General features: G+C 43.3%; 1 long non-coding RNA gene across 5 annotated transcripts in view; it reads left to right on the forward strand.

Annotated features, from left to right (window-relative positions):
- Nucleotides 1–13,780, forward strand: part of LOC122157754 — a 50,533-nt gene that overhangs the window by 24,769 nt on the left and 11,984 nt on the right. For all 5 annotated transcript variants that reach the window (XR_006168010.1, XR_006168012.1, XR_006168013.1 and 2 more), the window contains exons 2-3: nt 3,894–3,990; nt 4,098–4,238. This is a non-coding gene — a long non-coding RNA (uncharacterized LOC122157754). The remainder of the gene's footprint in view (nt 1–3,893; nt 3,991–4,097; nt 4,239–13,780) is intronic.

Raw genomic sequence — 13,780 nt, forward strand, 5'->3', positions numbered from 1 at the left:
TGCAGCTACGTGAGGAACGTGTTGAGAACTGTTAACATAATATGTATCAGTTCTTCCTCCACAGAGGATCTAAGTGGTTGCACAAACACATCGAGGGCAGTGTCTTTTGCAATCTTATCCTATCAACTCCTGTCCTAAGCATAGGTTACCTATAGATGAATGATAATTCTCCAGAAAGGAAACAGACAAACAAGTATCATGCAAAAAGATACATAGAATCACCAAGGTTGGAAAAGACCTCCGAGATCATTCAGTCCAACCGTCCACCTATCACCAATATTACTCACTAAACCATGTCCCTTGGTACAGTGTTTAAATGTTTCTTGAACACCTTCAGGGATGGTGACTCCACCACCTCCCTGGGCAGCCTGTGCCTCACCACTCTCTCCAAAGAAGTATTTCCTAACGACCATCCTGAATCTCCCCTTGTGCAGCTTGAGGCCATTCCCTCTCATCCTACTGCTAGTTACATGGGAGAGGAGTGTTGTGGGAGACAGTGTTGAATGCTTTGCTGAAGTCCTGATAGACTGACTACATCAGCTGCCTTTCCCTCATCCACCATGTGGGTCACCTGGTCATAGAATGAGATGAGGTCGGTCAGGCAAGACCTGCTTTTCATGAACCTGTGCTGGCTAGCCTGATCCCCCAATTGTCCTGCACATGCCCTGTGATCTCCCTCAAGATTATATACTTCATAACCATACCTGGCACCAAGGTCAGCCTGACAAGCCTGTAGTTTTCCAGATCCTGTTACACTGATCAGACAACTGGCGTTGGATCCTGTGATGCTGACTGGACAACAGTTATAATCACTGTTACACTGAGTTATTATCTGTTGTTCACTTACTTTGAATGAAAATGCTGGAAGTTGGTTTAAATACACAAGCACGCTTTCTGCCTTGTACCAAATGTTTTCAACACTAGGTACAGATAAATAAGTCCAAAGAAAATTTAATTATGGTATGTAGTTAGCTTTTCTTTCCCTTCAAAGCTTGGAATGTGGTCATTTTTACAGTTTGTAAGAACTCGCAATGTTTAGAGGCTTGAAGAAACAATGGTAACTTCTGTGCAGCTGGAGGCCCCTGTTCCCCACTGCATTCTTCGCAGGAGACAATTCTTGAGTGCTCCGAATATTTAAATGGTCCCTGGTGTGCTCACCAACTCAGGCAGGATTGTAGTTTGAATATTGCTGTGGTTTTTATGCCTAAACTTCCTGGTGAGAAGAGCAGCAGCTGAGAATGCTCCTTTGAGCAGGAGGTTGGGCTCAGTGACTTCCTGGGGTCCTTGCCACTGAGTGTTTTGTGATGCTGTGTGGTACTTTGTGGAGGTGATGCTGAGGTTCGATAATAACTAAAGCTGAGCAAGCAGACAAGGTGCAAAAGCAGGCTGAATAATTAAAATGTAGTTAGGAGCGTGTCATGAGGGGAACGTTGGGGGATGGCTGTTATATTCGTATGCCACTGCATCTGCTGGGATTTGCCTATTTCTGTATTAAGCTAGAAGTTTAAAGGTATAATTCTCTATTTCCTGGGATAACCAGGCTGCTGGAGATGTTTATAACAATTAGTTTCTCTGGTCAGAATAGGCCAAAAAGGTTCATGTGCTTTGGATGAGTGTGCCTCTATTGGTGTTTCAAAATATTCCTTCATCTTAATCTTTAAATCACCTTGTGCAAGCTGCTGTGAAGAGCAAAGTGTCAGGGAAGGGGCTTTTTGTTGTTCTTAGATGCTCTGAAGTTGTATTTGTCATCTGACTTTAAAAAAAAATAAATAAATAAAAGCATAAGCAAAATAGAAAACGTTTACTATTTAAAATCTGATTACTCTATGTGTGAACAGCTTGAGTCCAGTTGGCCTGCTGTAGATCTGGAAGGGATTCTTTGGGTAAATAACCTTGTATGTTTTCTATTTCAGCTAAAAACAAGTCATTTCTTGAACTAGATTTGCAGTGGCTAAATTCAACAAAATTTTAAATGCAAGCTGAAAGGGCGGTACAAGAAGTCTTGAAACACCACTATTTGCTGCCAAGAGAAAACTTTCATCAGAGTGAGGAGAAATTGTATGGGATTGATTTTAAATTTTAATTATTTCTGGTATACAAGTAACGTAGGGGAGAAAACAGTTCTATCACATAATTTACATTTGTAAGTAGGGGATCCTAGCTTCATGCTCCTTGTGTGTTCTCCCGAATGCATTTTCAGAGAGACTCGGTGCTTCAGCAAGTGAAGTCCAAAAGGCTTGGTGATGGCCATTGTTTTCTTCCCTGTGTGACCTTCAGATGTTTAAAATGCTGTGCCCACAGCCATCATCCTGCACTCCACTGATAGCAGCCTGGGCCAGGGCCTCTAATCCCAGAGGCAGTTAAGTCATCCTGAGTAGAAAGCAGGTCATATTTGTGGCTTCCCAGGCTGCCAGAGAGAGCATGTTGGTGGCAGCAGCTTGTCCCCATCAGCTGTGGTAGCTGTAACCCACTGCGTTGGCAGGGGAGGAAGCCACAGCCCCACCAAGCCCAGCAGAGGATAAGTGTCCTGCTTACAGGGAGGGAAGGAAGGTCTGCTGCAAGGAGCAGTTGTCCAGCTGAACTGATCTCCCACAAGAAATCTAGGGCAAGTTTTAAAATCGACCTGGTTCAGTGTCTGCCAGAGGCAGACCCGGAAGCCTTGCTCTGTCCTGTGGGGCCTTGCTGAGACAGTCAAATTGATATCTAGGGGTATGCAGGAGAGGAGCTAAGCCCAAAAGCACACAGCTGTTTTACCATCTTAGAAAGTCTAGCTTACTTACGAAAAGGAATTTTTGCATGTTGATTCGTATGATTTTCTTTGGAGAGGGACAGTCCTTTGGGCTCTCTGCTTTTTCACTCATCTGTTAAAAAGCTCCATTTTGGGACATCCCAATTCTTCCAGCCAAGAAGAGCTGGATTCTACTCCTGGCTTGCTCAGAAGTGGTTGCTCAAGAGCAAAATGAAGCATTCCTGTCAGGAGTTGGATGCGCAACATCCAATGTGCTCCCAGGGTCAGAGAAAGAGGTCTTAGGCTCGAAAAGAAATCCTCCGCATGGCAGTACATTACGTCAGTACAGAATTGGACTGTCCAATTCTGCATTCCGGTATGAAACACAGCAGCCAGGTGCTATGTCCAGCAACACACAAGTTTAATAAACTTCCTGTTATACTTGCAGACAGAATAAATAGTTCCATAGAGTCTGCTTAACAAAGCCAACTTGCACACCTCTCTGTATTGCAAGTAGAACTGCTACAGTTAAGGGACTGTCAACATTTCCCATATGGATGGATGATTTAGCTGCTGTGCTTCACATCAGGGCTAATTTTGCATTTGACTTACCCGGTGCTGCTGCAAGGTTTCTGTTTTTACCAAGCATAATTTGTATCCACTTGACCATGTCATTCTTGGGCTTGAAAAAGTCTTGAGCAGCAGAAGTGGATCTTTTGCAAATACTTGGTGAATGAGAAGAAACTTAGAGGCAGATGCACACGTGGTCTGGGGATGGCAAGCATTCCCTTTTCTTTGCTTTTAGTTTTAAATGACTCGCTAGTGTCTGCACCCCCAGCTTTCTGTTCGATACTGGACTCACAGTGTTTCTGTAGAAAGCAAACTTAGTGCACTGCGTAATGAGATTTGAATGCAAACAATTAACATTATCTGTTCAGGTGCATTACTTAAACAAAAGTTAACCTTTCTGTGCCTAGGCTGAATGGAACTTTGAAACTGAAGGTTATTTTTTTTCGTTTCTCTGACCAGTGCTGTGGATTGATGTACTGTTGATACAACCGCTTTCTCAGATTTCATGTATGGAAGTCAATGATGGAGTAGTAACTTAATTAATTTGGCCCATACTGACTCAATTGAATACTAATATTTTGACCTTATTCCCTAGGAAATATTCTTCCTGCTACAAAAAGTTGGAATGCATGGCCATCCCTGCGGCGTGAGCCATGTTTATGACAAGCTTTCAGAAAGATAATATTTCACATGTAAGTGCATGGCTGATGGTTCTTAACACATTTTATATGATCAGAAAGAGGTATAGGCCATCATTTTCCTATGTCTTTTGATATTCCTTTTTTTCCCTTTTTTTTAGTATACTGAGAATTATACTGCTGTGTGCACTGTGACCCAAGAGTGACAAGGATGTGAATCCTGTGCATTGCTGACCTCGCCTGGGCTGACTCAGACTCTCAAACCTCAGACCTCATTGCAGAGAACAATTGCATCTACAAAGGTATTGAAGCAAGCAACTCCTTTGATACTTTTGTGCACCTAAAGCCTTGCAGTAGATCCACCAGCCTCCATTAAGGAGAGATGTGGGAAGCTGGGCGTCTGTTACACATTGACCAATCCATATAGTCTAACTCAGTAATCACTGAGCTGAAATCCGCCTGGTTATCTCAAGAAGGTGAAGGAAACTGGGCTAGAAATTATGTTTTGTGAGAACACAATGCAAATTCCTGAACCATTTTCAGTCTGGAGAGCAAGTTATTGTTGTACAGTTGATAACACTTCATGGAATCTTATTTTCTGTGCCTTAAGGGAAATACAATTAAGTGAATTTCTATTTTAAAACACGACTCTTTCCTGTCACTGATGAAGCAATAACAATTACAGAGCACGGGATTTTCTGGGAGCGTTGAGTGCTTGTTCTCATTGGTCTTAATTTTACTGCTTCTATTTGAGTCATATCTATAATATTCTCTGAGGTAGCCTACTAGAAACCTTACTGATTTTACTGGTGACTCCTGGCTGGTGTGTACTTGCTGCCCATTAAGGCTAGATGAAGGGCACATCCCATAACTGCAGGTGTCAGTATTGGAGGTGCTGTGGTATTTCTGGACAGGGCTGTACATGATAGTAGCTGAGGTTTAGAATCACAGAATCATGAAGGTTGGAAAAGACCTTTAAGATCATCTAGTTCAAACATCAACCCAGCACTAACATGCCTACTAACCCATGTCCCTAAGCATCTCATCTATGCGTTTCTGGCATCTGTGCCATGGACTGCTGCTGGCATCCAGATGAGTTTGTTTCTCCACATTGAGAACTGACCAAAGATTGTTCACAAGTGGTGCAAGTCCATTGTCCAGTCCTTGCCTTTCCACACTTATCATGGCTCAGCAAATACAGAGATTTGAATCTAACATGACAAGAAGCGTCAGAATTGGGGATTAATTCTGTGAAATAATTTCCTTGATGGGATACTGCCAGGAAGCTTGACTCTGCATTCTTTAGACGCCCCAGGTTCCCATTAAACTGCATGGAGAGGGCAAGGAATGCAATACAGGCTTGTAATCGTTTCAGTTAGATAGAGATATCTTAGCACGTAAGTGGGATGCTCTCAAGAGCCTGCTTGTGCCAAAACGATGACCCTTCTAGGACTGGGACCATTTATAGAATGCTGATTTTTAGAGCAGAGCACGTTTTTATAGCTGACTTTTGTAAATGTGAAATACCAGGCGAATTAAGCTTGACAGTGCTGACAGAGCCTTAATTAAATCAGTGTGAACAGTATCAGTCTTGCATAACTCTGTTTCCATCAAGAGCATCAGAAATTGAGATTTTTTTTCTTTGTCCCTTGTAAGAGATGAAGTTCTGACAGCTTGTTCCCATTTCCAGTACTGCTGGTTCATTAATTCGCATCCATAACTCTAAGCTTTCTACTTCACTCCCCATCTCTCTTGGTTCTCTGTTTTGCTTCCTTAGCATTGACATCTTGGCTCATTCCCTACAGCTATATACTGGCTACAGAGAGTTCAAATATGCCTTTCCTGTAACCCTTCTGTCCCTCAGTTTAACCACAGAGGGTACAAATCTGCAGTCCCTAGCAAGATCTTGCAAAGTGCTAACTGCACTTGGAGTTGGTGTTCAGTTCTTTGGGGGGTTTTTTGGGGACCAAGTCTCTAGACAAAGCTGTCTTTTGAGTGCAACGAAAATTCAGCAATAGATAGAGTGTTGGGCCAGGGCTGCTCCAAAATGACAGCAATCCACATGACTTCCATGAAATGGGTGCAGGCTAATTGCTGAGTATTTTAAAGTTAAAGGTGATGAAATGTCTAGTCTTGCTGTCAGAGACTTGTCTTTTACCTGTCTGCCTGCACACAAGGGGGACTTCTGCATGCCAGCCTTTGAGTCATGCAGCAGGATGAGGGCAGCCATGTGTGCAATAAAGCACAAGCTAGGGCAGAGTCCTCTGGTTACTGAATGAGGGGCAAAAATTCTAGCACTCCCTTGCAGTAGATCACATCTTTCTCTGGTTTTGAAGTCCGCTAAAGCAGCTGGAAACAAGGAGGCAAGAGCTGTCTCTCTGTCATGGCCTTTACGTAAAGTTAGGGCAGGAAATGCTCATGTGATTTGTGCAATTCCAGCCAGCCTGGCTTTTCCCCAGGGGTCTGGATGCCAGTTGTCCTTGTGGCTTGACAGCCAGGGAGCACCCACTGTTGACGGAGAGCAGGCAGCATGAGTCTAGCTTTGTCTTGTCTGATGCCACATGCAAGTCTCCCCAGGAAAAGGAAATTTCCAGCTGCTACCAAAGACAGCTTGAAGTCTTCTTTTCTTCTGGAACGGTGCAAGAGGAACTTAACATGGATGTGATATCTGGGATCTGGCCTGAAATCTCTTCTTCAGCTCAAGAAATAGGTTGCCTGTCTCCCTCTAAACATTTTTGGCTGTCTCTCCTTAAAAGCTTTATAGAGTTTCACAAAATGACTCTCACATTCAGCACTGCAAAACAGATAAACAGGGGGAAGCTGAGAGTGCAGAAATGCGTAAGGCCTGTGACTGACTTGGTAGTGCACGGGTGGTCACATGGGTTGACTTCACTTCTGCTCTCCCTTTCTGTCTTCTGCGTGCTTATCCCATTGATGTCCCTGATCTGATCATTCTGTGATGAGTTAGGCTTGATCAATGCTATGAACTTTGCGAGTGTTTTCTGGGAACATATGAACCAAGTTTTAGGGTGTGCCATAGTGCCATAGTGTCCTAAAATCCCAGCGTTTCTCTGGCTACTGTTCATCTTCTTGTCTGTTCTCCATTTAGTTCCCTTTTGATTTTGCGTTCAGTCGGACTGCATCATGTAGAAAGCAAAGAAAGAGATTTTGTGGAAGACTACCAGAAGATTGTAATCTTCTGGTCTTATCTCTCATTCTAGACATATCCTGAAATGACTCGTTCTTTCTTCTCTTTTTATTTTCACAGTGTAAGCATTTCACAGAGGAGGTGACATCTTCCAGTGCTGTAACATTTCGTCTCCCTATGTCTTCGCATTTTTTTCCACTTTCTCATCTGCGTGTTACAAACTTAATTGAACTGCACAATGACTTTAAAAATACAAATTCTAACAAAGACTAATGAGGATGTTTCTTGGCAGTTGGTCACTGTTTTGCCTTGGGCCCATAACTTTACTTGCTGCACTCCGCTGGGTGCTTAGTCCATGGTTATGTATAAAGATAACTACTTTGAGATGATTGTATCACAGTTTCTTTGTATGCTTTCAGAAGGATTTAACCTTGTATAATCTGCCCATTATGACCACATTTTCCAACAATAGGAGGCTGCAGAATACAGTACAACAGTGTCAGCATTCCTGTTTCTGTTCATTCTGTCGTTATATTTAGGTTCCACTGAGCCAGTTTGAGAGCACACAGAAAAGAAACACAAGCTCAAAGCAATGCTGTCAGTTTTAGTCCACAAGCAAAGATGGCAAAGGCAGTATATGAGGTGTGTGATTATTTTTTTTTTTTCTGTCTAAAACTGGCTGCGAGAATAGCATAAGCTTAGGTGAGACCCTTTTTATCTAATCATCCACATCAAGTAATTTTCTGATTTGGTTGGACCAGCCTTACATGAAGGCATTGGAGAATCGTTGCAGCACCTATCATTTTTCTTTATGGGATTGCTGGCAGCTTTCCACAGACCGTGTATCTTGCAAGCATGAGCATGCAGAGTCTGTCTTTTGAAAGCATAGGGAACTTCCTATTCTTCTTGTTGTCTTATGACCTGTTTTCCACAAGCAATACCACAATACTTTTGTAGCAAAGCAATTTGTCGTGATCTGCTTATTTCTTCTGCAAGTATGGTTAGCAGTTGCAGGAGTCATATTCCACTTAAGATTAGAGTAGAAATAACTTAGCCTTAGTTTCCTGTCTGATTAATACTGTAAGTGATGTTTAAAGAGTTGAGCAGTCATGTTCCTTTGAAAGACCTTTTCCTTTGAAAGACCTTTTCCTTTGCGTTATTGTAAATGAACACCTTCGTTTACAAGACCTTCTGTCTTCAGTGAAAAAGCTCTCCCTCGGGAATCTGAGACCCTGGAGGTTAGTGAGAGGATCTTGGGAATGGAAGACCTCCCTTCGGTCAGGGAAGAGGTGGTCCAGGAGCGCCTAGGCAACACCAATGTTCACAAATCCATGGGACCCGATGGGATTCATCCACGGGTGCTGAGGGAGCTGGCAGAGGTGATTGCTGAACCGCTTTCTGTCATCTTTGAGAAGTCTTGGAGGACGGGGGAGGTGCCTGAAGACTGGAAGATAGCCAACGTCACCCCGGTCTTCAAAATAGGCAAGAAGGAAGACCCAGGCAATTATAGGCCAGTCAGCCTCACCTCTGTCCCTGGAAAGGTGATGGAACAGCTTGTATTGGATGTCATCTCCAGACAACTGGAAGAAGAGGAGGTTATCAGGAGTAGTCAGCACGGGTTCACAAGGGGGAGGTCGTGCTTGACCAACCTGGTAGCCTTCTATGATGTTGTCTCTGGCTGGGTGGATAGGGGGAAAGCAGTGGATGTAGTCTACCTTGATTTCAGCAAGGCATTTGATACCGTCCCCCACGACATCCTTATAACAAAGCTGAGGAAATGTGGGATAGATGAGTGGACAGTGAGGTGGGTTGAGAACTGGCTGACTGACAGAGCACAGAGGGTCGTTGTTGGTGGTGAGGAGTCCGGTTGGAGGCCTGTAACCAGCGGTGTTCCTCAGGGGTCTGTGCTGGGTCCGGTCTTGTTCAACATCTTCATCAATGACCTTGATGAGGGGATAATGGCCACCCTCAGCAAGTTTGCTGATGATACGAAGTTGGGAGGATTGGCTGACACGCCTGAAGGCTGTGTTGCCATTCAGCAAGACCTGGATAGGCTGGAGAGCTGGGCAGAAAAAAACCGGATGAGGTTTAACAAAAGCAAGAGTAGAGTCTTGCATCTGGGGAGGAATAATTCCATGCACCAGTACAGGTTGGGGGATGACCTGCTGGAGGGGAGCTCTGCGGAGAGGGACCTGGGTGTCCTGGTGGATGACAGGCTGGCCATGAGCCAGCAGTGTGCCCTTGTGGCCAAAAAGGCCAATGGCTTACTGGGGTGCATTAAAAAGAGCGTGTCCAGCAGGTCGAAGGAGGTGATCCTCCCCCTCTACTCTGCCCTGGTAAGACCTCATCTGGAGTACTGTGTCCAGTTCTGGGCTCCCCAGTACAAAAAAGACAAGGATCTCTTGGAAAGAGTCCAGCGGAGGGCCACGAAGATGGTGAAGGGCCTGGAGCATCTCTCCTACGAGGAAAGGCTGAGTGAACTGGGTCTGTTCAGCCTTGAGAAAAGGAGACTGAGAGGGGACCTGATCCAGGTCTATAAATATCTAAGGTGTGGGGGGCAGAATGGCGAGGCCAGACTGTTTTCAGTGTGAGTGGAGACAGGACAAGGGGAAATGGCCAGAAACTGCAGCATAGGAAGTTCCGCACAAATGTGCACAAGAACTTCTTTACAGTGAGGGTGACGGAGCACTGGAACAGGCTGCCCAGGGAGGTGGTGGAGTCTCCTTCTCTGGAGATGTTCAAGACCTGCCTGGATGCCTACCTGTGCGACCTGCTGTAGGGAACCTGCTTTGGCAGGGGGGTTGGACTCGATGATCTCTGGAGGTCCCTTCCAACCCCTACAATTCTGTGATTCTGTGATTCTGTGATTTTCTGAGTAGCATGTGTCAGGAAAATCCTGAACCCGTTTTGAAGGCATGTTATTGCCACATAGGTGCATGGGTCAGTCTTTTGCAAGGCTAGAAAGGATCTCAGTTTGCCTCAAAGTGTACTTCTGGTTCCTAGAAATACTCTTGTTAAAAGATAAGCAAAACAATGTAATTGTGGATGTCCGATGGGTATTCTAAATGGAGTTAAGTCCTTCTTGTGCATCATGGGAATGGTTATAGAAGAAAAATTCCAGATGGGCTGATCATAAAGCAATTGATTGCTTAATGAGGTTTCAAGCTGGGGCATCTGGGAGAAGAACTGTGGAGCAGAATGCTAAAAGGAAAGGCTGTGTTCATCCTGACTGGGGAAAGCTCATGCCTTGGAATTAGAAAAGTGTCCAGAGTCCCTTACGGAGGGGAAATGGCTTCTTCTTTTGGCCGCTGTTAATTAATGTAAGAATTTCCCAGCCACACTACCTTTGGAATTGAGGGCAAGTTTATGCAGTTTGTTACTGAGTGGGAGAAGGCCTACAGGGAAGCTGTGTCCTCAGGGAAGGGCACTGTGGAAATCCCTTGTGCCTGTGTGAGGGTTTGGTAATATTGGTAATATATATAAATACTACTGTGCAGAGAATAGAGCCAATCTTGAGTTTGTACCATGTGCCATCCATAGAGACTTCTACCTCTGCTGGAGCTATCTTCGTGCTCTGCAGTTAATACAAACAGTGTGCTTAGAAATGCATTGTCTGTGGCAGATCTGACATCACAACCAAATTCTTTAACATAACATATTTAGGAGGAATCGTGTGTCAGCTGCCTAGCACTGAAATGTATGGAATGGAATTAAGCAAATCTTTTCTTAATTAAAAAATGAAAATGGATTCTGAACTTTATCTAAGGGTCACTTTGGGATGATTTCTAGACAGAAAAAATCTTGGCTTTCTGGCAGGACAGCTGTGAGGGAGTGTTCTATTCATTAGTACACAATTTGTCCAAGAAAATATGTTCCAAGTCCTAATCAATTTAGATGAAAACTTACTGGACAGGGTTCAAGCAGGCCAGTTATGGAGTCTTATAAAGCCAAACCCACATGTCTCAGTGGGCAAGAAGCAAGATAATCTTAGCTTACAATGGAATGTTTAAATTTATACTGCTAAGACACTGACACAGGCACGAGGGTTGTGGGGTTTTTTTGGTGTTTTTTTGTTGTTGTTGTTATTGTGGATTGTTCTGGTGTTTTGTTTTTTTTTTTTGTTGTTGTTGCGTTTTGTCTTTTTTAAACAAGAAACATGTGAAGAACTAGAAATTTTAAGAGAGAGTGTGTCCCTTTAAGATATAATCCTTCATAGGGAATGGACTGCAGCCAGGTTTGTCCTCACTTTAGCATCTATAGAAAGTATTTTGGAAGAGGATAGCTTCCAAAGCACTCAAAACGTAGGTGTGCCTTCAATGAAGGTCCTTGGCATCACAGGCTTTTGCAGATCTTTATAATTCCCAGCTGTATAAGGATTATTTTTTTTAATGAACTGCACCAATGGTGAAATACAGCAGTTTGGAGAAACCATCGTACAGTTGGCCCTTGGGAAAGTGATGCCATGCACAGCATTGTTCATCCATTCTGCACTTTTCATGACAACGCAGAAAACCACAGGATAACACCTTCCCCCTCAAAAAAACCCTTCCTGATGTTAATGACCACTATTTTAGGTTTTGTTTTTCTGTCATTATGTTTCTCAGTTGTTGCAGCTACCATTTCAGGCAGCAAGAGGGTACTTAAGTAACTCTGAAACCATGCATGTTCAGAGCCTTGTTAAAAATTCCCAGAGGGATGAGCTATAACTAAGCAATCTTTAACTTAGGAATATTTAATTTCTTCACTTGAAGTGTTTTTTTCTAACTTGTAGAGTCTTTGCCAAGGTTGATCTCCTCTGCAAGTGTGACTCAAATGTGTTTTTAGCAGTAACTAATGGTGCTTAGTAAAAAGCCACATAACAAGTAGATCTCTGTCCTGCCAGCTTACATCCATCTCTTTGCTGATGGATCCTCTTCTCTCCTGAATCCATCACTGGAAAGTGACACATTCACCATTTCTCCCATTTCGTCACTCTCTTCTGGCACTGAAGTCCGTGGAGGCCTTCAAGATTTTTTTTCTTGTTGGATGTGACTGTCTATGCCGCAGAGCAATCCCTCAGTCCTTAACTTGTTGCTTACCAGCTAAGGGCCTGACTTGTCTTTTCTGATTGTGACTCCTGAAACCTGAAGAGGCAGTGAAATACCCCCTCTGCAGGTTCTCCTCTCTCCACCAGCACCGTCCTTAACAAACATCACCCATGCCCCTGTAGCCACACTCTGCTCAAGGGGGATTTACCCCCACGACGGGCTGGAAGAGAAATAAAGGGAATGTACAGTATTGTTAAGCAATTTGTGGTTCAAGTCACAAACTGGGGAGAATCCTCGACTACTGTAAACGCCAGTGGTTCATTGTCTCGCAGCCTCTTCCTTCCTTCACGCCCTGCTCTGCCAAGTCAGCCACCTGAGACTGTGCTCATTGCTCTTGTTTTCCCTGGCTCTTCTCACTTGTTTACTTAAAATCTCTTTTTCCTCTTCTGCCCTTCATTTGAATTTCTTCTGGGAGGGTCTTATAAGGACACCTACTTTTCGCAAGAAAGCTTTAATCAGAATTTCCTGTGAGATAATAGACAGCTCTTTTTTTTTTTTTTTTTTAATGTTTTGAAATAGAAATGTGATCATTTTTCAAATGGCTCTTTCATGAAGTCTGCTTTAAAATAAACGCTTTTGTTACGGAAAGGAATGGTTTTAAGCCAGTTTAAAAATGAACTGTACAGAGGAGAATGGGTGCTTTGGATGCAGCGGGACAGCCAACCACCCAAGGGAAAATAGCCAGTGTTGTGCTGAAACTGACTGCATATTTTCATTTCCAAAATGCAGTCAAGACTAAAACCACCTGTGAGAGAGTCTAACCTCTTGGGCTGGTTGAGGAGGGCCTAGTGTGGAGCATCTTGTCAAAAGGCACGCTTGTTTTCACTAGGCAAATCAATCAGTTTTTGTGGCAGGTCTACAGCTCATTGAGATGAACTCATTAAATCTTTGTGCTACAAACCACAAGTGAGAGGTGCAATGTTTCATTGTTCAAACACAGAGAATAGACAGACATCCTATGGAAAAGTGAGTCATATTCTCTGTAGTACATTCTGTTCATTCTGCTATAATAAACATGAACGTTTGTTTTCTGAGAACATCAGCATCCAACTATAAACTTGATTAGGAGGGTGAGTTCCTCGGCCTGCTTCTGAGCTAGCATGTGCACTGCCGTTGGGTTGCTCAGTTGTGTAATGGCACCAGTTGTGACAGACTGCCTTTCCAAAAGGAAATAACAGTACTTTGCTCATTTCTTTCAAATCCATCCCAAATTTCTATTAAAGACATCAAAGCGATAACTCTAATACTTTCCATGCTTTCTGAACAACTCATCTTCTAAAGAAATTGCTGGAAACAAGGAACCAGCAAGGTTCTTTAATTTCTGGGCTTTAGACTTTTAAGAATCCCCTGGAAAGTCAAAACAAGTCACAAATCCATTTTGTCATGAAACTATTCTCCACGTTTTGTGAGTTTGCATTAATTTCTGTGTTACTAGTTTGAGCTGGGTTGACATGCTACAAAAAATACCAGGAAAGGAAACAGGTCCTTATTCTAGTTGTTGTCTTTCTGATCTTATCTTCATGATTGCAGAAGCTAAGTTATCTAATCAAATACATTTCTTGTTTTTGTTGGAAGATTGTGGCCAAGAGAATGACTTTTAAATAGGATG

Source organism: Centrocercus urophasianus, unplaced genomic scaffold, assembly GCF_019232065.1.
Source record: "Centrocercus urophasianus isolate 14NV4802_14NV808 unplaced genomic scaffold, USGS_Curo_1.0 seq_14, whole genome shotgun sequence".
In the NCBI taxonomy this organism is placed as follows: domain Eukaryota; kingdom Metazoa; phylum Chordata; class Aves; order Galliformes; family Phasianidae; genus Centrocercus; species Centrocercus urophasianus.